The sequence below is a fragment of the Carcharodon carcharias genome, chromosome 28 (genome assembly GCF_017639515.1).
Source record: "Carcharodon carcharias isolate sCarCar2 chromosome 28, sCarCar2.pri, whole genome shotgun sequence".
Lineage (NCBI taxonomy): Eukaryota > Metazoa > Chordata > Chondrichthyes > Lamniformes > Lamnidae > Carcharodon > Carcharodon carcharias.
The window spans coordinates 18,567,174-18,592,340 of NC_054494.1; the positions used below are offsets into that span (position 1 = coordinate 18,567,174).

General features: G+C 42.9%; 1 protein-coding gene across 3 annotated transcripts in view; it reads left to right on the forward strand.

Moving 5' to 3' along the window:
* The window catches only part of LOC121270841 (cardiac-enriched FHL2-interacting protein), a 97,513-nt gene that overhangs the window by 64,248 nt on the left and 8,098 nt on the right, over positions 1-25,167 (forward strand). For 2 of the 3 annotated variants that reach the window (XM_041176361.1, XM_041176363.1), the window contains one exon: positions 23,207-23,309. The gene's annotated coding sequence lies outside the window, so the exon portion shown is untranslated. Of the gene's footprint in view, positions 1-13,850; positions 13,960-23,206; positions 23,310-25,167 lie in introns of all 3 variants that reach the window. The other variant, XM_041176362.1, reaches the window with a different exon arrangement.

A 25,167-nucleotide genomic window follows, 5' to 3' on the forward strand; every position in this document is an offset into this window, starting at 1 on the left:
AACGAATGGAAAACAGGCAGTAGGAATAAGCAGGCCTTTCTCAGGATTGCAGGCTGTGATTAGTGGAGGACCACAAGCATCAGTTCTTGGGCCCCAGCTATCCACAATCTATATCAATGATTTGGATGTGGGGACCAAATATAATATTTCCAAGTTTGCTGGTGACACAAAACTCAAGGGGAGGTGGTGTAATGGTATTGTTGTTGGGCTTGTAATACAGAGACCCAGGGTAATGCTCTGGGAACCTGGGTTTGAATCCCACCATGGCAAATGGTGGAATTTGAATTCAATAAAAATCTGGGTTTGAAGTCTAATGATGCACCATGAGACCATTGTCAATTGTAGTAAAAACCATTCTGGTGGTGTCCTTACCTGGTCTGGTCTACATGTGATTCTAGACCTGTAGTAATGTGGTCGACTCACTCAGTTTCTCAAGGGATGGGCAATAAATGCTGGCCTAGCTAGCGATGCTCATGTCTCGTGAATGAATTTTTTTTTAAATGTAGGAATATGAGCTGTGTCGAGGATGCAAAGAGGTTTCAAGTGGATTTAGGCAGGTTGGGTGAATGAGCAAGAACATGGCAGATGGAATGTAATGCGGAAACTGTGAAGTTATCCACTTGGGTAGGAAAAACAGAAATGCGGAGCATTTTTTAAATGGTGAGAGATTGGGAAATGTTGATGTTCAAAGAGACTTGGGTGTCCTTGTTCATAAGTCACTAAAAGGTAACATGCGGGTGCAGCAAACAATTAGGAAGGCAAACAGTATGTTGACCTTTATTGCAAAGGGATTTGCGTACAAAAGTAAAAATGTCTCACTGCAATTGTATAGACCCTTGGTGAGACTGCACCAGGAGTATTGTGTATAGTTTTAGTCTCCTTACCCAGAAAGGGTATACTTGTTATAGAGGGAGTGTAATGAAGGCTCACCAGACTGATTCCTGGGATGACAGGATTGTCCGTGAGGGGAGATTGAGGAGACTGGGCCTGTATTCTCTAGAGTTCAGAAGAATGAGAAGCGATATTCATAGAAACAAAGAAAATTCTTACAGGGCTCGACAGGGAGGATGTTTCCTCCGGCTGGTGGGATGGGGGGATGGGGGTGAAGGGACGGGGGGGTCATGGCTGGCTAGAACCAGGAGACACAGTCTTTGAATAAGAGGTAGGCCATTTAACATTGTGATGAGGAGGAATTTCTTCACTCAGCGGGAATAAACTTCACAATAGAGAGTGGTGAATCTTTGGAATTCTCTACCCAGAGGGCTGTGGAGGCTCGATCATTGAGTATGTTCAAGGCAGATATTGATAGATTTCTAGATAGCAAAGGCGTCAAGGGATATGGGGGTAGTGCCGGAAAATGGTATTGAGTTGAAGATCAGCTATGATCTCATTAAATGAAAGAGCAGGCTTGAGGAGTTGTATGGCCTGCTCCTGTTCCTATTTCCTGTGTTCCTAACTGTGAATTCCAGTTTGGAGGATGGTTTACTTAGCTCGCATGACTTTAACAAGACATATCAATGGCAACTAACAAGGGCTGCGTCAGTTGTGCATTAGGAACAAATGGTGATATTGTTCCAGCTCCTATTCCTGTGCTTGCTTTTGAAGCTAAATGTGGCAGCATGGAGTGTGAAATAACTCTAGGCCGGGTCTATTGCTCCCTTTAGTCCTTCCTTGAGGCAGGGGAAGGAACACCAGCACAATCTCTCCATGAAAGGTGCCAATCCAGTCACTGTTAATCCCCAGTAATCCAGTTGTAAAGGTGGAACCACCAAGCAGGCTGATGCCCCTGCAATTTGCTGCTGTGGCGATACTGGCACCGATCATCATAAGTTAGACCATTGTGCCTGGTGGGTACTCCATGGGCAAGTTTATTCCACAACCCTGTTCGCAAATTAATTGGGTTATATTACTGTGAGCATAGCTGAGGGGGTCCTGTCTGTCCTTTCAGGTGACTCGAGGCATGCCATGGTAATATTGAAAGACTAAGGAAACGCTCCCCAGTGTCCTGGTCAATATTTATCCCTCAACCAACATCAGCAAAAACTGTTTAATTAATCATTTATCTCATTGCTATTTTGGGGAGCTTGTTGTGTGCAAATTGCCTGCTGCATTCCCCTCTATTGCAACGATGAATACACTTCAAAGGCAATTAATGGCTGTGAGATACCTCGGGCAATTATGAAAGGCAGGAGATTTTGTCTGTTCTTTCATTCAAGACTATTTTTATATCTGTCTGGTTAGTTCATGGAACAGTGAACCCCCCTTTCAACACTACCCCTTCTTTTAGAGTTGTCTGAACACTATGGAAATCAAAGGCTTTTAACCTTTGATTCCTCAACCAGCCTGTAATCCCAGTGCTACTTCTGTCTTACCACTTGGATCGTAGCTCCATGTAAATAGGGACATTGTAATCACTGATAACTACATTCGCAACTCATAGGATTAACCATCTAAATTACATGTTGAAAAAGTCACATTTGGATGGAAGATTAAGGCCGGGAACCTACACCCACTGGATAAATATAACATTTTAATTAGTTTGCACGGGTGACACCAGATACTGATGTATCAGATGCCGCTGATGCCACTGTGGCAATATAAGTAAGTAATTAACCATAGTCCACACACAGGGCCGTAGGCATCTCTCTCCATTAGAGAAAGGGCGAGAGAGCCAACTGATTATATGTAGCTGGAGTGACAAAACTCTGCAAGCATGGGGTAAGCTGAGGGGGCCAGGCCTCCATGAACCACACAGCTGGTACAGGAATCAAACCCACTCTGCAGGAGTCATTCTGCATCACACTCTAGCCATCTAACCCACTGAGCTAACCAACCTCCACATTTAAATAATTTAAACAGTACATATGATTCCTGTGGTTACACCAAAGACACTGAGCCCACTGGTGCTATTCTGCAATGGCCTAAGTGGGTGATGCAATCATAGGGCGTTAATTCAGAAAATTGGATCTTGCCATTGATGAGAACGTGAAGCTATGATAATTAGCTAGAATGACCAACTTTTTTCAATATAAACTGCACGGATGAACTACAATCTAAACACAAATTATCAATATAAAATATTGTAATTGGAGAGATTGGTTACATAAAATAAAATAAATTGGGTAAGGAAAAAGCTCCTTGCACCCAGATTTGAATATAAAAACAATATGTCTGCACTTAAGGGACTGAAGCAAAGGGTAACTGAAGCAGGACGAGCTTTTGTATTGGAGGCGGCTTTAAATGAGTCTCTGCAAAAGTGATTCAGGGAGAGGAAAGGTTCAAGAAAGGGTTGTGTTAAACTGCAACAGATAAATACTCAGGCAGACGATAAAGGGAACAGGCAACTTAGGGAACAAGCCCACAGACTGATTTTAGCTGATGGGAGGCATCATGGACATTACTGCAAGAAAGTAAATGCAGCATTAAAAGCCTACTTCAGGGATACCAAGAGCCACCTTCTGACCGGTTACCAGTAGCAGCTCTGCCGACTTATTCTACCTAAACTTTTATTTCTAGCTCTTGTTTGAACTTCATAAGCCTGAAGGCTTACAAATGTTCTCAGTTCAGTTACCTTGATATCCAAAAAGACAAATCCTGTAGGTGAGCTGCCTTTACAAGAGTATTATGGGTTGGAAAATTGCAGATAGCTTGGCACTTTTTGACGCACTGGGAAGATGAGCAACTTTCCTTGCCATCGTACTTGGAAAACTTAGATTTAAATATGCATGTTAAGACTTTAATTTAAATTCAAATTAACATGATTTGATTACAACTTTTTATTTGGCCCAGGGAACAATTAAACAGTCAACCATACTAGAAAGCCTCTAGTCCTACACTTATTGCCTGAGGTAAATAGTTTGCTGACTGGAACTTAATTCTACCTGAAAGTCCTGTCACATATTTACAGACAATTAATTCTGAAAATTGTTTTGTAGGCTAACACTCAGCAAAGTGCTACAAAACAATGAACAAACGTGTGCCAGCAGCTGTGTCCCAATTGCATGGGGCTCCTGAGTGGATCCAGTCACCTGACATATTCTGCATCTGGGCAGTCGGTTTGTACAAACCATCCCTGTCACCCAGCCTTGGCTGCAATATGGGATGTTTCGCACAGACTGGCTCTCTGGAAATGCAGTACATTGGGCTGAGAGCTCACTGTGCTCCCATTGAGCGATACTGCTGGCAGCAGCAGCAGCTGATTGTGCAACACAAAAGCCTATCGAGGTGTGTCCACACAATTAAAGGCTGCAAGGAATCAGGGGTAAAGCATGCAACTTCGGCTTTGTGGAGCCATTGTGATTGTCGCTTTGCTCCGATGATGTAAATTGATTTTGGGAATAGAAACAGAAAATGTTAGGACACACTCAATAGGTCAGCCAGCATCTGTGGAGAGAGAAATAGTGTTGATATTTCAGCTCAATGACCTTTTGTCTAAATTTGCTTGGATTTTGCTTAATTACAAAAATTGAGTGCGTATGTCAGCTTTTGGCTGAGCAACCCATGTGATCGTACAGCCAGCGATCCCTGAGTGGTTCCAATCCCCAAACTGAACCCTTTGCATAGGGGACCCATAAGGTTAACAGCAACGCTCCACACCCACCCACCCTTCCCCCATCCCCACTTGTGCCTCTGCTCATGAGCAGTCAGGGATTTGTATTGTCAACTGTGCCGGCACTAAGAGTCCAAAAGTTAACAAGTATTTTGTTCATTTGATTTGATAGAAAATATACCAGTTAACTGATAATTGAAATAATTGCATCTGTGTTTAAAAATTATAGGCAATATTCAGTGCTCTAAGTGTGAGAGGTTGATCACCCACGTGCGAGAGTCTTTCCCTTTGCATGAGATTGAGTCTGATGATATGTGATTTATATTATGAACACCATGACACATTCCTTTATAACTCTTTGTGCAGCATCGATTTAATGCATGAATCTATACACCAATCTCATGTTTCCATTCATTCTAGTGGCATGACACTTGGCAACCGATGACTCTGTCCTATTCCTGATTCCTTCCCCACCAGGCATTGGACAATTGGCCCACCTATTTGGTTGTGACAAGAACTAAGTAAATTACTTGTTCAGATCATTTGCATAGAGTTTTGGTCTCCCAAGGTATGAAATCATATTGCTAATTTCTGCCTATTGTGTGGCTGAGTATGAACTCCTGTATGCACAATGTGTATGAAAAATAAGGGACAAGAAAAGACTTCCTGGTCCATCCAGCTTGTATTGTGTGCCACAATAAATAGCCCTTACCCCATTTCAGAGAGGCAAAAAGCCAGATAAAATACCATGCCATTTTTTGGATGGGAGGTGGAGGGGCTTGGAATGTAGGAAATTCCTCCCCCAGACCCCTTAGCTGATTGAAACTAGTTCAGGAGATCATTCTGGCACTAAGAGTTCTCTGCTGTACCTAACTTTTTGTACATATATAAACTATACTTCAGAAGGATGAGGGGGGATCTCATTGAAACTTACAGAATACTGAAAGGCCTGGATAGACTGGACGTGGGGAAGATGTTTCCATTGGTAGGAGAGACTAGGACCTGAGGGCACAGCCTCAGAGTAAAGGGAAGACCTTTTAGAACAGAGATGAGGAGAAACTTCTTTATCCAGAGAGTGGTGAATCTATGGAATTAGTTGCCACAGAAGGCTGTGGAGGCCAGGTCATTGAGTGTATTTAAGACCGAGATAGATAGGTTCTTGATTGGTAAGGGGATCAAAGGTAACGGGGAGAAGGCGGGAGAATGGGGTTGAGAAACTTATCAGCCATGATTGAATGGCAGAGCAGACTCGATGGGCCGATTGGCCTAATTTCTGTTCCTATGTCTTATGGCTTATGGTCTTACACACTTCACAATGCTTGAATCAATAGCCAAGAGTGGGAAAAACTGTATTAGTCAGGGTTATGTCCCCAGCACGTATCTTAGGTGGTACGTGTCATCTGTCCTACCAATATTGTCCAACTGTAGAGTTATCACTTGTTTTTTTGAGTGGCTTGTCTGACATTGGTAACATGCGGAGCCTCTATTACAAAACACACATCAATTTTTATCCATTTCCTTTTCTTGACTGAACTGGTAAACTTCATCAACTTTGCTTCCAATTTCTATCTTGCTCTCACCTTCACATGGTCCGTCTCCAACTCTTCCCTTCACTGCCTTGACTTCTCTGTCCCAATTTATAAGGATAGGCGGTCTATTAATATGCATTATAAGCCCACCAAATCAGAATGGTACTTTAAATACATTTCCTCACACCCTTCCCCTGTAAGGACTCCATTTCATTCTCCCAGTTTTTCTGTCTCCGTTGCATCTGTTCTGATGATGCAACCTTCCACAACAACACTTCTAATATGTCTTCCTTTTTCCTTAAACGAAAATTCTTCCCCAAATGTTCACAGGGCCCTCAATCAGGCCCCACCCGTTTCCTGCACTTCTGCTCTCACCCTTTCCTCTCCCTCCCAGAACCATGGTAGCATTCCCCTTGTCCTCACTTTCCACCACCCCCCACAGCCTCTACAAAGAATCATTCTCCACCATTTATACCAGCACGATGCCACCAGCAAACACACCTTCCCCTCGCCTTCCCTCCCCTGCCCATCAGCATTCCGAAGGGAGTGTTCTCTCTGCAACTCCCTAGTCCACTCCTCAATCACCCCCAGCACCTCATCCCCTTCCTACGGCACCTTCCCATCCAATCACAGGACATGTAACACCTCCTCTCTCCTTGCCACCCAAGGCCCCAAACGCTCCTTCCAGTTGAAGCAACAATTTACAAGTACTTCTTTCAACTTAGTCTACTTTTTTCACTGCTCATAATGCAGTCTTCCCTACATGGGGAGGCCAAATGTAGATTGGGTGACTGCTTTGCAGAAGGCCTCCACTCAGTCTGCAAGCATGACCCCGAGCATCTGTTACTTGCCATTTTAATCCAACGCCTTGTTCTCACACTCAGATTCCTGTCCTTGGCCTGCTGCACTGTTCCAGTGAAGCTCAACACCAGCTCGAGGAACAGCACCTCATCTTCCAATTAGGCACCTTGCAGCCTTCTCAACTCAACATTAAGTTCAACAGTTTCAGGTCATGAACGCCATTCCCCCATTTTGATTCATTTTTTTTTTGCCATGTTCCAGTCTGAATCTTGATTTTCATGTATTTTGCTTTCGGACAGAACTGTTCATTATTCTGCCATTCACACTCACTCTGGACAGATGCTTTGTTTCTTTAGTACAACCTTTACCACTCCCTTTGCCTTCTGTTCCATGATATCTTTGTTATTTAATTTCTTGCTCTCTACCTGATCTCAGACCTTCTCTTTACTTCTTCCTCCCCCTCCCCCTTTTCTACTCCATAAAATCATCACCATCCTTCAGTTCTGAAGAAGTTAAATTCAACTCAAAATGTTAACTAAGATAAAAGCAAAAAAACTGCAGATGCTGGAAATCCAAAACAAAAACAAAAATAAAATTACCTGGAAAAACTCAGCAGGTCTGACAGCATCTGTGGAGAGGAACACAGTTAATTTTCAACTGTATTCCTTTCCGCAGATGCTGTCAGACCTGCTGTGTTTTTCCAGGTAATTTTATTTTTGTTTTTGTTCAAAATGTTAACTGTTTCCCTCTTCACAGATGCTGCCTGACCTGTTAAGTATTTCCGGCACTTTCTGTTTTTATTCCAGATTTCCAGCATCTGCAGTATTTTGCTTTTATATTATTGAGCTTCCATTTTTACCCAGCTTGCTTGATGAATTTTGACCGGGAGGTTTTGACGTTGAGGTTCACGGTGTAATTTTATTATCTGTGAGGCAAACATCAGAAGTTAAGCCTCAGTCTGATTCCTAACGCCCCTTCCCACCCCCCACCCCCACTCCTGACCCCACTGCACTTGGCCCAGTCCCACCTACAGCTCCTTCATGGAGCGAGCAAAAAGAACAGCCTTATGACATCTATATTCTTACTTAACACCAACAAATCAGATCCAGGATAAATTGGAGGGTTTCCTCCACCAATAATATCCACTTAAGCAGACCCACTTCTCAGTGTCACAGCAAAATGTATACATCCCTAAAAGCCAATCATCTGAAAGACTGATTAGAGAAGAAATATTTATCCATATCTCCACAGTGGCACAAATATCTTGCAGTGGTCTGCGTTTTAAAGCGATTTCATAGCACAGTGTCAAATAAATTAAAACAAATGGTGCCCAAAGTCTATTAGTATAAACACACTACAAATAAATTCAACTTTGGTGCAGGAAAGTGTATCCTCCTCAACCTATTTAAGAAATATGAACAGGTTCCTCTTGTGTGCCAGCATCATTTTAGATTTTTTCACATATTTACATTTTCATGTTGTTCTGGGATGCCTCTAGTTGCTTTCACAGTCGATTCCATTCTCTACTTTGGGCCAAAAATGCTGTTGCCCCTATTCCCAATTTTTCCTGTTTATATATTTGACAATGCCTATTCGAGGATGGACAGCAACAACAGAACAACATGCAGGCTGTGTTCAGGGTCCTGCAATTATAAATGTGAGGCTTCCATGATGTCAAAGGTGCATATAGGCAGGATGTCCTTTTCTTTTCTGACTCACGTGGATGGGTTGGAAACTCCTGGCCAGAATAAAATGGCCTGGATCGCAGATGGAAGAGTCAATGTTGATCCATGTTTTCCACTGATTGCCCTTTGCCCTTGAAGGGCAAGGGATCTGAGCATCTTTGAGGTGGTGGTCCTTACCTGCAGATGCATGAATAGTCCTCCATTTTGGCTGCAGTCCCATCTGAAAATTCAGTTAGATCCCCCAGATTTGTTGGAATTTCATATTTGGGAATTAAGCCAGCCAGCAAGGAAATGGGAAAGAGGATTTGACCTGTTTAAGCTCCAAGCTGAAACCATAAATTCCTAATCTTACAACCAAGTAAATGCAGTAACCTTGACCTACCAGAAAGCTGACTCTTTGGTTGGCTCTTTATTTATATTAAAACATAACTGAACACAGATGGTCAGAAAAAAAAACAAAAAAGCTGCGGATGCTGGAAATCCAAAACAAAAACAGAATTACCTGGAAAAACTCAGCAGGTCTGGCAGCATCGGCGGAGAAGAAAAGAGTTGACGTTTCGAGTCCTCATGACCCTTCGACAGAACTTGAGTGAGTCCAGGAAAGGGGTGAAATAATAGCTGGTAGCTTATATTTCACCCCTTTCCTGGACTCACTCAAGTTCTGTCGAAGGGTCATGAGGACTCGAAACGTCAACTCTTTTCTTCTCCGCCGATGCTGCCAGACCTGCTGAGTTTTTCCAGGTAATTCTGTTTTTGTTACAGATGGTCAGAACCCTGTTTCCCACTGGTCAGGAAGCAATGCAGTATTGGAAGTATAACGTGGGTGCCCATTTTCAAGAAGGTAACATAGATAATGTATATCACATTCTTTTCAATTCATTCTCGGGATATGGATATTAGTGTTGCAAGTGCTATGACAACTGTGCGTGCTCTAATTATGAGTAAGAGCAACTGACACTTATTGGGGAAAGGTTGGGATACATAGATAAGAACCAGTTCCCACCTGGGGCGGGGTGGGGGAGCTGTGTAGAAGGGAAAATTATTCTGTGCTTATGTTATACCAGCTTTTGTAAATAAACCTCTGTTGAAGTCAGACTGGCTCCAGTTTCTTCCTTTGCCAGATGGATGTTCAGCCAGTTAACATGGACACCACTTTCAAGGCTAACATTTGTTGCCTATCCTCAGTTGACCCTTAGAAGGTGATGATGAGCTACCTTCCTGAATGCCTGAAATTCATGTGGTGAAATAACTCCCATAGTGCTGTTAAGTATTAAATGCCAGAAGGTTGCCCCTAGAATTCTGTGCTACAAATTCTATGTAAATCTCTATAAGTTAGCTTCACATCTGTCATAGGGAAAATGTTAGAAACTAATATTGAAGATGTTATAGCAGGACACTTAGAAAAATTCAAGGCAATCAGGCAGAATCAATATGGTTTTGTGAAAGGGACATCATGTTTAACCAATTTATTGGAGTTCTTTGAATGAGTCATATGTGCTGTAGATAAAGGGGAACTAATGGATGCGCTGTATTTAGATTTCTAGAAGGCATTTGATAAAGTGCCACATCAAAGGTTATTGCAGAAGATGAAAGCTCATGGTGTAGGGGGTAACAAATTGGCATGGATAGAAGATTGCCCAGCTAACAGGAAGTAGAGAGTTGGCATAAATGGGTCTTTTTCTGGTTGGCAGGATGTGACAAGTGGTGTGCCACAAGGATCAGTGCTGGGGCCTCAACTTTTTACAATTTATATAAATGACTTGGATGAAGGGACTGAAGGAACGATGACTAAATTTGCTGATGACCTGAAGATAGGTAGAAAAGTAAACTGTTAAGAGGAGATAAGGAAGCTACAAAGTGAGTGGGCAAAGATCTGGCAAATAGAGTATAATGTGGGCAAATGTGAAATTGTTCATTTTGGCAGGAAGAATAAAAGAGGCATATTATCTAAATGGTGAGAGATTGCAAAGCTCTGAGATTCAGAGGGATCTGGCTGTCCTAGTGCATGAATTACAAAAAAGTTAATATGCAGGTACAGCAGGTAAATAGGAAAGCGTATAGAATGTTATCATTTTTTGTGAGGGGAATTGATTACAAAAGTAGGGAGGTTATACTTCAGTTGCACAGGGAATTGGTGAGACCACACCTGGAGTATTGGATACCGTACTGGTCTCCTTATTTAAAGAAAGATGTAAATGTGTTAGAAGCAGTTCAGGGAAAGTTTATAGGCCAACAGCAGGAATGGGGTGGGTTGTCTTATGAGGAAAGGCTGGACAGGTTGGGCTTGTATCCATTGGAATTTAGAAGAGTCGGAGGCGACTTAATTGAAACCTTTAAGATCCTGAGAGGTCTTGACATGGTGGATGTGGAGAGGATGTTTCCTCTTGTGGGAGAATCTAGAACTAGGGGTCACTGTTTAAAAATAAGGGATCACTCATTTAAGACAGAGATGAGGAGAAATTTTTTCTCCTGTTTGACTCTGTTTGGCTCTGCCAGGCTCTGTTTAGCTCTGTTTGGCTCTGCCAGGCTCTGTTTGGCTCTTTTGGGTTATGAGTCTTTGGAACTGTCTTCCTCAAAAGGTGGCATTCTAATATATCCTTATGTGGCTGGATGTGACTTTTTGTCTGATTACACTCCTGTGAAGTGCCTTGGGATGTTTGACTACACTCAAGAAGCTATGTAAATGCAAGTCCTTCTTCATCTTCATCTTTATCTTCAGTTCCTCCATCAGAAACCAAACCAGAATTCAAAACCACACATCGATTACTGGAGGATGATTCAGCTATAGACAGGGTTAGTACTTCAACAATAACAAGTTGATCTGAGGACAATGGTCTACCTCAATACCTGGAATAGCACCGATTCAATCAAAATATTCTTGCATTTTACAAGCCTCGTGGTATCGGCTGACACTAGTAGTCTGCAGACTCAGCCATGTGACACATCCCAGCACTTTCAACATCTCCTGCAGTCATAGCTTTGAGAGAAGACTGACATGTCATTGCACTGAAATGACAGTCATGATCATCCTTTAAAAAATCTGGGCTCCTTTCCAGGACTGGTGAGGTGTTGTCCTCTTAAAGGAAAAAACTTATCAGAACCAGCATATCATTATTAATGTTAGTAGGTGAGAGACATATAAGGGGAATAGGGCTTCTGTCACATCTTTATCTGTATAATTTCTGCTGTAAACTACTGTATGTGAGTTCATAGAAGGTTCTTCTGCAGTTGAGTTGCCATCCATCTAAAATGTAAACTACACACCTGTTTTAAAACATAAAAGTCCATTTGTTCATTCACTTCTCTGCCTAATGTTGTCAAAGTGTTGATTATTCACATGACTTGATGCCTTTGTGAGCTCTGGAAAAGATGTGGAATAGACCTGGATCACAATTGCCAGTGCATCCAAGATGGCTCCTGGACAGTCAGCTCCCTAGGGAACTCCTCACGGCGTATGTCTATCCTTTCACCATCCTTCACCCTTTCTCCTCTTTTCACCTGGCTTCCTCTGACCCTAGATCCTTTTCGGAGCTCACAATGCAAAAAAGGTGCAACAGATCACAGACAGAAGCTGATGCTTACAGTGTAGTCAATGCAGTCCCCTACAGAAGGGTGGTCTTGATGTCCAGAGAAATCCATTAAATTGGAGACCAGGTTTGAGAGAAGCTGTACATCCAAGGCTTTTCCACATCTTTCCCAGGGCTCACATCAACAGCCAGTGACTCGGTATCAAGTTTTGCTTTGAACACTCCAATGTCACGTCTACCGACTCCCACAGCTACCTCGACTACAGCTCCTCACACCCCGCTTCCTGTAAGGACTCCACCCCATTCTCTCAGTTCCTTCGCCTCTGTTGCATCTGTTCTGATGATGCCACTTTCAAAAACAGTTCCTCTGACATGTCCTCCTTCTTCCTTAACCGAGGTTTTCCACCCACGTTGGTTGACAGGGCCCTTAACGGTGTCCGGCCCATCTCCCACGCATCTGCCCTCACACCTTCTCCTCCCTCCCAGAAACATGATAGGGTCCCCCTTGTCCTCACTTATCACCCCACCAGTCTCCGCATTCAAAGGATCATCCTCCGCCATTTCCGCCTACTCCAGCATGATGCCACCACCAAACACATCTTCCCTTCACCCCCCCCGGCGGCATTCCGCAGGGATTGTTCCCTTCAGGACACCCTGGTCCACTCCTCCATCAGCCCCTACACCTCAATCCCCTCCCACGGCACCTTCCCATGCAACCGCAGAAGGTGCAAAACCTGCCCCTTTACTTCCCCTCTCCTCACCGTCCAAGGGCCCAATCACTCCTTTCAAGTGAAGCAGCATTTCACTTGCACTTCCCTCAATTTAGTCTACTGCATTCGTTGCTTCCAATGCGGTTTCCTCTACACTGGAGAGACCAAACGCAGACTGGGTGACCGCTTTGCAGAACACCTTCGGTCTGTCAGCAAGCATTACCCAGACCTCCTTGTCGCTTGCCATTTCAACATCCACCCTGCTCTCATGCCCACATGTCCATCCTTGGCCTGCTGCATTGTTCCAGTGAAGCCCAACACAAACTGGAGGAACAGCACCTCATCTTCTGACTAGGCACTTTACAGCCTTCCGGACTGAACATTGAGTTCAACATTGAGATCATGAACTCTCTCCTCCATCCCCACCCCCTTTCCAATTCCCCCTCCTTTTTTCCAATAATTTATATAGATTTTTCTTTTCCCACCTATTTCCATAATTTTTAAATGTATTTCCATCCATTGTTTTATCTCTACCTTTTAGCCTATTTTGATTCTTTCACCCCACCCCACCCCCACTAGGGCTATCTGTACCTTGCTTGTCCTGCTTTCTACCCTTAATTAGCACATGCCTTAGATAATATCACCACCTTCAACACCTCTTTGTCTTTTTGTCTGTGATATCTTTTGGTTATCTCCACCTATCACTGGCCCTCTATCCAGCTCTACTTGTCCCACCCCCCCTTAACCTAGCTTATATTTCACCTCTATTTTATTTTTACTTAGTTCTGTTGAAGAGTCATATGGACTTGAAACGTTAACTGTGTTAACTCCGTTAACTCCGCAGATGCTGTCAGACCTGCTGAGTTTTTCCAGGTATTTTTGTTTTTGTTTTGGATTTCCAGCATCCGCAGTTTTTTGCTTTTATATAAATAATGGACTTCAAATCAGCAATGGTTTTTCCAAATTTCCATCAAACTCATTATAGATCAGACTTAGTTCCATCAAAACTCAAACTCAACATGTTTACAAAAATGCTCTTTTATTTTTAGCAAAGAACAGTTTAGGATGCTGCACAGTGTAAATCGAACAGTTACGAAAGTCTGGTTGGTGATGAATAAGCAGGTATTAAACTGCCCCATGAGATGAACAATATCAGAGGTAGGAACTGGCATTTTTTTTTATCTGCAGCTTAATTGCCCATCCTGTGTTGCTGAACCACTTGCAGTGGAAATGCTGCTACAAAATAGTGGGATCTCCCCTACATTCAGAGTTTACTCTGCTGAAACTTCGGGTTGCCAACTCTCCAGGATTGCCCTGGAGTTTCCAGAAATTAAAGATTACCGCTTGTGGTAGGCAACACCCAGGAGAAATGGCACTGAAACCATTGTGCGTCTTCTTCATTTTCTTTGAAAACTTGTGTTTATTAGCTGTAAAAACATTAGAGGCTTTTTGAACCGGGCTTGGGAGCTGGGAGGTCATGTGACAAAGCCTCTAGGATTACATCCAACCAGAGTTGGCAATGCTGCTTATACTGCAAGGTGAAGTTAAGATCATGGCATCACTCCAATGACTGCATTGCACAAGACTTAGGACTTTAATGACTCTGACTTTGGGCTCTCCGGAGTCACTGGGAGCTGTGCACTGGCCAGTAATGTTAAAATCAGACTGTTGGCTTATAGGACTGAGCTGACACATGGTGGCCTGACAAAGAGAGCTGCTGGCTGTTGTCATTAATGTTTACCACTGGTAGAAGTTAGTTTCCAAAGGCAGGCAGCCCCTCAAGCCTGCCCCACCATCAAATAAGACCATCACTGATCTGATTGTGGCCTTAACTTCACTTTCCTTCCTACCCACCACCACTCCCCCATAACCCTTGGCTCCCATGGCAACCAAAAACCTGTCTAACTCAGCCTTGAATATATTCAATGACCAGTCTCTCATTGGGGAAAAGAATTCCAAAGATTAACAACCCTCTGAGAAAAGAAATTCCTCCTCACCTCCATCTTAAACAGGAAACCCCTCATTTCGAAACTCTGTCCCCTAGTTCCTGATTCTCCCACGAGAGGAAACATCCTCTCAACATCTACTCTTTCAAGCTTCCTCTGAATCTGGAAAGTTTCGATAAGATCACCTCTCACCCTTCTAAACTCCAATGAGTATAGGCCCAACCTGCTCAACCTTTCCTCATAAGGCAAACTCCTCATCCCAGGAATAAGTCTAGTGAACCTCCTCTGAACTGCTTCCAATGCAAATATCTTCCCCCTTAAGTAAGGTGATCAAAACTGTACACAGTACTCTGGGTGTGATCTCACCAATGACCTGTATAGTTGTAGCAAGACTTCCCCACTTTTATACTCTATCCCCCTTGCACTAAGAGCCAACATTCCATTTGCCTTCCTAATTACTTGATTTACCTGAATGCTGACCTTTTTGTTATTCATGGACAAGGACACCCAGATCTCTCTGTAGTCTCTCTCCATTCAAATAATATTCTGCTTTTCTCTTCTTCTGACTAAAGTGGACAACTTCACATTTCCCCACATTATACTCCACCCACCAAAGTTTTGCCCATTCACTTAACCTATCCATATCCCTTTGCAGACTGTATCCTCCTCACAACTTGCTTTCCTACCTACCTTCGTAATGTCAGTAAATTTGGCTACAATACAGCTGGTCCCTTCATATAAGTCATTACTATAGACTGTAAATAATTGAGGCCCCAGCTCTGATTCCTGTGGCACTCCACTAGTTATAATTCGCCATCCTGAAAATAACCCATTTATCCCAACTCTGTTTCCTGCTAGTTAGCACATCTTCTATCCATGCTGATATATCATCCCCAGTGCCAAAAACTCTTATCTTATGCAGTAACCTTTTATGCGGCACCTCATCAAATGTCTTTTGGAAATCTAAATACACTACATCCACTGGTTTCCCTTTATCCACCCTGGTTATTACATCCTCAAAGAACTCCAATAAATTTGTAAAACATGATTTCCTTTAGCAAAACCATGTTCACTCTGCCTGATAGCCTTAAGATTTTCTAAATGTCCTGCTGCTACCTCTTTAATAATAGATTCTAGCATCTTCCCAATGATCGTTGTTAGGCTAACTGGCCTATAGTTTCCTGCTTTCTGTCTCCCTCCTTTCTTGAACAGAGGTGTTACATTTGTGGTTTTTCAAACCATTGGGACCTTTGCAGAATCTAGGGAATTTTGGGAGATTACAACCAATGCATTCACTATCACTGCAGCCACTTTTTTAAGACTCTAGGATGCAGGCCATCAGGCCCAGAGGCCTTTGCAGCTTTAAGATCCATTAGTTTTCACATTACTTGTTCTCTAGTCATAGTGATTGTTTTAAGTTCCGCCCTCCCTTTTGGCTCTTGATTTTCTATTATTTTGGGGTGGTTTTTGTATCTTCTACTGTGAAGATGGGTGTTCAAAGCCTCTGCCATGTCCTCATTTCCCATTATCAATTCCCCAGTCTCACACTCAAAGGAACCAACGCTCACTTTAGCTACTGTTTTACCTTTTATATATTTGTAGAAACTTTTATTGCCTATTTTTATATTTCTTGCTAGTTTTCTCTCACACTCCAATTTCTCCCTCTTTATTATTTTTGGTCTTCATTTGCTAGCTTCTAAAACTTTCCCAGTCTTTTGGTCTACTACTAATCTTCAGAGTATTGTACACATTTTCTTTCAATCTGATACCCTGAACTTCCTTGGTTAGCCACAGATAGCAAATCCTTTCACTAGAGTCTTTCTTCCTCAATGGAATATATCTTGTTGAGTGTTCTGAAATATCTCCTTCAATGTCTGCTACTGTTTCTTTACCATTTTCCCTTTTAACCTATCTACCCAGGTCCACTTTTGCTAACTCTGTCTTTACACCCCTGTAATTGCCTTCATTTAAGCTTAAGACACAAGATATGGATCCACAATTTGCACTTTCAAACTGAATGTGGAATTCCATCATGTTATGATCACTCTTACCTAGAGGGTCATTTACAATGAAGTCTTTTATACATTTCTCAGATCCAAAAAATTGCACAGGGCTTTGGTGAGACCATACCTGGGATATTGTGTGCAATTTTGGTCACAATATTTAAAGAAGGATATATTTGCATTGGTCGCAGTACAGCGAAGGTTCACTAGATTGGTCCCTGGAATGAAAGAGTTGTCCTATGATGAGGGGCTGAGTAACTTGGATCTATATCGTCTGGAATTCAGACACATGAGAGGTGACCTCATTGAAACATTCAAGATTATGAAGGGGCTTGACAGGTTAGATACTGAGACGTTGTTTCTCCTGGCTGCGGAATCTAGAACAGGGGAACACAGTTTCACAATAAGGGGCCAAACTTTTAAGAACTTAAGTACATAAAAACATAAGAAATAGGAACAAGAGTAGACCATTTGGCCCCTCGAGCTTGCTCCACCATTCAATAAGATCATGGCTGATCTTCTTGTGTTTCGATTTCCACATTCCCATCTAACCCCGATAACCTTTGATTCCCTTACCTAACAAGAATCTACCTACCTCTGCCTTAAAAATATTCAATGACCCCGCCTCCACCACCTTCTGAAGCAAAGCATTCCAAAATCGCACAACACTCTGAGAGAAAAAAATTCTCCTCACCTCTGTCCTGAAAGGATGACCCCTAATTTTAAAACAGTGCCCCCTGGTTCTGGACTCACCCACAAGAGGAAACATCCTTTCCACGTCCACCTTGTCAAGCCTGTTCAAGATCTTATATACTTCAATCAAACCACCCCTCATTCTTCTAAACTCCAGTGGAAACAAGCCCAGTCTGTCCAATCTTTTCTCATAAGACAACCCACTCATCAATCTAGTAAACCTCCTTTGAACCACCTCCAATGCATTTACATCCTTCCTTAAATAAGGAGACCAAAACTGTACTCAGTATTCGAGGTGCAGTCTCACCAATGCCCTGTATAACTGAAGCATAACAACCTTACTTTTATGTTCTACCCCTCTCATAATAAAGGATGGCTTTCCATTAGCCTTCTTAATTATTTGCTGTACCTGCAAACTAACTTTTTGTGACTCATGCACTAGAATACCTAGATCCCTCTGCACCTCAGAATTATACAGCCATTCTCCATTAAGTAATACTCTGCTTTTTTGTTCTTCCTGCCAAAGTGAACAACTTCACATTTTCCCACATTAAACTCCATTTGCCAGATCTTTGCCCACTCACTCAAACTATCTATATCCATCTGCAACCTCCTCATGTCCTCTTCACAACATGCGTTCCTACCTATCTTTGTCTCATCTGCAAATTTAGCTACCATGTCTTCCCTCCCCTCATCTGAGTCATTGATGCAATTTGAGTTTAGGACTAACAGTTGTGAATCTTTGGAAGTCTCTACCCAAGAGGCTTGTGGATGCTTCGTCATTAATTCAAGCCTAAGATGGACTGATTTTTAGTCCCTCAGGTGATCAGGGTATATTGAGAGCAGGTGGGGAAATAGAGTTGAAGCCCAATATCAGCCATGATCTTATTGAATAGTGGACCAAGCTCAGTGGGTCATATGGCCTTCTCCTGCTCCTATTTCTTACGTTCTTATGACACGAGATTCAATGAAAAGGGAAGTGATGGGGCCAGATTTGAAATGGAGGAGGATAGTACCTGAGAGGAGAGAACAATTAACAATGGGGAGCAGGAAGGGGAGTTGATGGTTAACAGTTTGGTGGGAGTAAGGTGGGAAGTGCAGGAATTGGGTCTCATGGACGAGAAAAGATATAGAGAGCACAAGGGGAATTTTGGAAAGATATAAGTTAAGGGTGAGGACAGGGAGGAGTTTGGTTTGATGGGCTAGGGGAAGGGAGACATGCGGCAGAGACAGATAAACAAGGGTCTCAATCTCAGTGGTAAAGATGTCCATGCTCACACTTCTTGTTGGAGGGAAAGGTGGAAGGGACAGAGGAGGGGTCAACAAGAAGCCTAATTGTGGAGAAAAGCTTAGCTTTTCATTGACGGATGGTCCTGGAGTAGTGAGCAGTTTTGACAGAGGAGAGCAGGATCCAATATGCTTTACATAATCTAACCAAATCTGCTGAAGAATGGCTAAAGCAGTTATCTGCATAAACTTTGTCCTTTGGATGTAAGAAAGCAAAGGAGGTGGCCTAACTGAGGGGAATGTCCAAAATGTGCAAGAGTAAGGGTCTTACCTGGAACAAAGGCATCCAAAATGGAGGAGAGTAGGTGACTGAGCAGATCGGTTGCTGCTGAAGTACATGGCAAATAGAAGGCAAGAGGCTTGGCTGTCCAGAATACCAAAGTGCTGCTGTGAGTGACCCAAGGGAGTTTTTTTTCCAGGAGTGGATGGAGAAGGAGGTGGGATTGGAAGGATGAAGCGGGTTATCAGCGGTAAAGATTGCAGGCAAGTAATTAAAAACAAGCATGTTTGGTGCAACATTGGGGAGGCTAAACACAGACTGGGTGACCACTTTGTGGAACACCTTCGGTCAGTCCACAATCATTACCCCCCATCCTTCCTCTCACTTGCCATTTCAATTCATCGGGCCATAAACCCCAAGCTTCCCGATGTCGGATTTGGGGGGATACCTCAAAGATGCACTGAGGAATCCCTCTCAGAGGCTCCCAGGTAAGGGTTTGCATAGCAATTGCCCAAAAGTGCATACTCCCTCTGGACAATTGCCCTGTGCTGGGAACCATCCAAAAAATATGGTTTAAATTGCAAACTTCGGGTCACATCAATTGTTACTCAGAAAAAGTTAGAAGAATTAAAACCTCTTCTAACTTCTCAGTAAATATTGTAAACAGCCAGACTGACCCAAAAGGACTCCCCCTACACCCCCAACGAACCTGACCTCCCACACCCCCAACCCCCAACCTCTGACACTGCCACCCCCAACCTCCGTCCCTCCAATCCTCACCACCCCCTCGCCCCCCCCTCCCCTCCCCCCCACCTCCCCGACAGTGCTATATAAAAGAGGGAGCAGCATCCTTGAATCCACCAGACCCTGCACTCAACTGGGGCCTGCAAGGACTCTTTCAATGTAGGCCCCAAGCAACTCCAGCGAATGGAAATGTCAGCGAAATTTTCAAGGGCTGGTGAGCACATATTTATTTCTTCTAATTCCCCTGGGCAATCTTTTTCTGACGCTAGTTGGAAGTTATGCCCAATATCTTGTTCTCATGCCCATATTTTTGTCCTTGGCCTGCTGCAATGTTCCAGTGAAGCCCAATACAAACTGGAGGAACAGCACCACATCTTCCGATTAGGCACTTTACAGCCTTCAGGACTTAATATTGAGTTCAACACCTTCAGACCATGAACTCTGTCCTTCATTTTGATCTTTTTAATTTTTTTTCCCAACCACCTCACCCCACAGGGCCATTCTGTAATTTGTTCTTATGCTTTGTTTTCACAGAGCACTGACCTTCGCTCTGCTTTTTAACATGTTCTGCTTTCTTACCTTTATGCCGCTATTAGCACCTTCTATAGTCCTTAACACTGTTATTAACACTCCCTTTGTCTTGTGTCCATGACATCTTTGTCAAATCTTTCCTGAGCTCCCCCCTATCCCTGACCTACTATTTTGGTCACCTGCTCCAACACCCACCTCCCCCTCTCCTCAGCAGTATAAAATCTTTCACATTACTACCTATCTTGACCTCTGAATAAGAGTCATATGGACTCGAAACGTTAACTCTGTTTCTCTCTCCACAGATGCTGCCAGACCTGTTGAGTTTTTCCAGCATCTTCTGCAGTATTTTGCTTTTATTATTATGTTTGGTGCTAATTACTTTTTAAATGTAAAGTCATTAGAAATTGAGGAAGCAAGGTGTCCTTGGCTTCAATCAATCTACAAGATTACATAGATTTTAGGCACATACTCCAGCAGAACTAACTGTGCCAGTAACAGATCCCTACAAACCTTCTTATATGGAATTGCAGTCCATTGAGTGCAAATCTATGAGTGTGTACCTTCATAGAATACACAATCTAAAAGCATGCATCTGGGTTTAAGGGAAGCGGCACCATAATGTGTCACATCCTCTCGTTGGAGGAGCTGAGCTCCAGGTTAGGAATGTGATGATGCCCTTTCCTTTAACAGTGCTGAAGAGTAGAGGAAGCAGGAACATTCTGGGCTAACCTTCAGAGGTATAAGGGGGTAGGGGAGCATTAATGTACCTATTGTCTATTGCCGTGCTGGAGTTGTGGAAGGCAAACAGTGCAGAAAAATTCCCTTTATCTGAGGGAGCTGTGGAACCAGGAGATCCCCGTCACATTTTATTGCATCTGTCTTTACACTATGTAGTCAGGAAAATTGGACCATGGTGTGCTGGTAATGTCCTTTCTTGTAAAGGGAACTAGAATGGGTCGCATGCCCCTCATAATCTTGTACACCTCGATTAGGTCACCCCTCAGTCTTCTCTGCTCCAACGAAAACATTGTGAAAGCTCTCGAACAAAAAGCATTTTAATATCCTCATCAATTAGAAAGCCAACAGCAATAGGAAACCAGCATAGTTCAGCTGCAGTCAGATTTTCCATCTATTTAACATTTTTGTATGATTGGACCTCAAATTGTATTGCATAGACATGTGGGCTTCCCAATCCAATTAGAATTCAAAATGGTGTGGCTGACCTCCCCTTCCCTATAGACAGGATGGTCAAATGGGCAGGAAAGTGGCAGATGGAATCTAATCCTGAAAAGTGTGAGGTGATACACTTTGGAAGGAGTAATTTGACAAGGAAGTATTCAATGAATGGCAAAACACTAGGAAGTTCTGAGGAACAAAGGGACATTGGCGTGTGTGTCCATAGATTGCTGGAGGCGGAGGGGCATGTTAGTGGGGTGGTGAAAAAGGCATATGGGACACTTGCCTTTATCAATCGTGGCATAGATTACAAAAGTAGGGAGGTCATGTTGGAGTTGTATAGAACCTTGGTGAGGCCACAGCTGGAGTACTGTGTGCAGTTCTGGTCACCACATTATAGGAAGGATGTGATTGCACTGGAGGGGGTGCAGAGGAGATTCACCAGGATGTGGCCCAGGATGAAACATTTAAGTTATGAAGAGAGGTTGGATAGACTTGGGTTGTTTTCGTTGGAGCAGAGAAGACTGAGGGGTGACCTGATCGAGGTGTACAAGATTATGAGGGGCATGGACAGGGTAGATAGGGAGCAGCAGTTCCCCTTAGTTGAAGGGTCAGTCACAAGGGGGCATAAATTCAAGGTGAAGGGCAGGAGGTTTAGGGGGGATGTGAGGAAAAACATTTTTACCCAGAGCGTGGCGATGGTCTGGAATGCACTGCCTGGGAGGGTGGTGGAGGCAGGTTGCCTCACATCTTTTAAAAAGTACCTGGATGAGCACTTGACACGTCATAACATTCAAGGCTATGGGCCAAGTGCTGGTAAATGGGATTAGGTAGGTAGGTCAGGTGTTTCTCGTGTCAGTGCAGACTTGATGGGCCGAAGGGCCTCTTCTGCACTGTGATTCTGTGAAATATGTTCACTTCATCTCCACACTCCAGCTATCAATTTCTCAGGACTAGGGAAAGCAGCGTAAACCATGGCAAATAACAGTTTTTAAAATGTATGAACTAGATGCGATAATATACTACTTAACATTGATGCTGCTATCATGGCAACAGCCACTTGTTAGCTGCTTCGCCACTATGTCCCTACAATGGAGCCATAGGGATCAGCACAGTCCCAGGTTTCAACCTTGATCTGTGGAGGATTAGCTGAGCTCAGAAAGGTCAGCCTTGAGTCCAGCAGGAAGAAACAATCAGGCTGCACACCCCATTCACATTGGCGCCCTGCCAAAAAAGTGCATGTATGGAATCATCAGGTGAGGATGGGACTGAGCTTGACTACGATGGAATTCTTTGTCAAACATGCAGCCTACATTCACTGCTTCGGCCTATGTATGAGAACTGGCTATTTGGGTGAAGTCAGGAAGGGGTTCTGTAACCTGTGTGATTCTACCCCAGCTTGAGGCAGGGTTTTTAGGAGGGCATAGAAAAAAAAGGGACACACAAGAGGGAAGAAAAGCATAACTTACCTTTATCAAGGACAAAGTTCTTCCGTGTCTTCTCCAGAGGGATCCCATTTTGAAACTGCACCAACATCGAATCAACGAATGGATCAATCACAAACTCATATGTTTAGAATACTTTATGAGTATGAATGATCAGCAGCTTAAGATTCTACGTGATCCATTTTGCCTAGTATATTAGTTTACACTCAGCATTTCTGATGTTAATAATGGGCTTGGTCTCTTTCCATCTATCGAGAGTTCAAGAAATGTCAAAATTGCTGAAGGTCACAGCTATGCTTAATCAAAGTTTTACTAGCAAAGGATCTAGTTCATTGCACTAAATTTAACTTCTCACTATAGATGGGCAGCAATGAGACCAAATGAAGGTGGGACAGCAGTCTATAAACGTACAGGAACCTGGTCGGAATGCACACAAGCCTTGCTACTTCAGCTGACACAGCAGGTACGTGTAAGGACAATGCTTTTCCTCTATAGTGTATAAATGTGTGTTATTTATTGTTCAACTGGAATTGAAACACAAGTTACTCGTCCATTTAAAGGTGTCCACTACATTTTAGGGCATTATTAAGAAGGCATATATTTTCTTTTACAATTGAAAAATGACTTGATAAATCTGAAAAATTTATGGCCTCAGTTCTTGTGCATTGCAAAATGCAGTTGTTCCAGGTGCAAAGTCTGACTTTGACATCTACGTGGCTTAACTCAGCTGAGCTTCAACAACTTCTGAAACCTCCTGTTGGTTGTCCATGAAATGACAATGGCAGCAATCGTGGATATCGACTGGGCCAGGCTGACCTTTCACCTCAGAGGAAGGCAAGGGGACGTAATCATCACTTGCCCATTTGACGTTTCTAAAGTATGCATCAAGCAATGAGGAACGAATGATTGACTCAGCAGGACACTTTCTCCAAATACTTCTTGTTACAATTGCCTCGATTGCACCTTTTTTTGTCACCAAATGGAATCATTGTGGCCGGAGGCATGAAGGGAAAAATACAGGTACGGTGAATTATAGTTAATCTATGAAGCCACAAGAACATTTTATCTGAGCCCTTGGCTCAAGCAGCAACAAGACTGCAATCTCACTGGGACCACTGGAGGGTGGCCCGCAGCATATGGGGAAAATCATTTGCAGGACCCACATTTACAGAATGACTTAAATCACTGACCTATCTGTGGAGGATTCTGGTGTCCTAAGCCGACACAGCCAAAGGAGACAGCATGGAGATCCTGTGGCACCTGTTATGGGCTGTTTTAATTACATGCAATGTATCCGCGTCGCCAAGCCACTATCAAGGGCAGGCAGATTCAGTGTCAGGCTGTTTTCTCTCAAAACTTTTTCAGCTGGTCTTGTACTTCGATACTTCAGTAAGTAGCAGTCAGTAAGGAGATGCTGTACTTCATGGACCACTCTGCCTTCTACTGGTGGGGCAGTTATCAGCAGACAATTCCTGCTAAAAAATTTTAAATTCAAACTCCTCAATTAATTCATGCAGTGGATATATCTCACTTATTTGAGAAAAATAGGGAAGCAGACATTCAACGGCATAAAGTCCAAGCTTATTTTGTAAGAGTCAGATATATTTCATTTAAAAATATTTGATTGGGTGCTTCCGCGAATTGTACATTAAATATAACCTGTTCACAAGTAACTTGAAAAGATGTATTCTTTATTCTAAAGCTAATATTTATTCAAGTGGAAGTGTACATCAAATAAGTATGTTTATACTGAATTGCATTAGCCATATGGTACAGTAATTACTGTTCAAATTGTGCTTCTTATTTTATATAGTCAGTATCTATGTTTAAGAATAATTCAAATCTGTTCAGTTGCATAGAGCATTCTACAATCCATCTTAAAAAGAAAAAGGGTATTTTTAAATGATCCTTCCTCTTGGTTTCAAGTTCTCGTTTAGCAAATGCATTGAAACACATTGTTTCAGTCTACGTTGCTTCTGGAATTTATGCACACTAAGGTGAGGGAAGCTGACCATAAGACCATAATACATAGGAGCAGAAGTAGGCCATTCGACCCATCAAATCTGCTCGCCATTCAATTTGATCGTGGCTGATCTAATAATCCTCAACTCCACTTTCCTGCCTTTTCCTCATAACCCTTGATTCCCTTACTGATTAAAAGCCTGTCTATCTCAACCTTGAATATAGTTAACAGCCCAGCCTCTACAGCCCTCTGCAGTAGAGAATTCCACAGATTCACTACCCTCTGAGAGAAGCAATTCCTCCTCACCTCTGTCTTAAATGGGTGACCACTTACTCTGAGACTATGTCCTCTGGTCCTA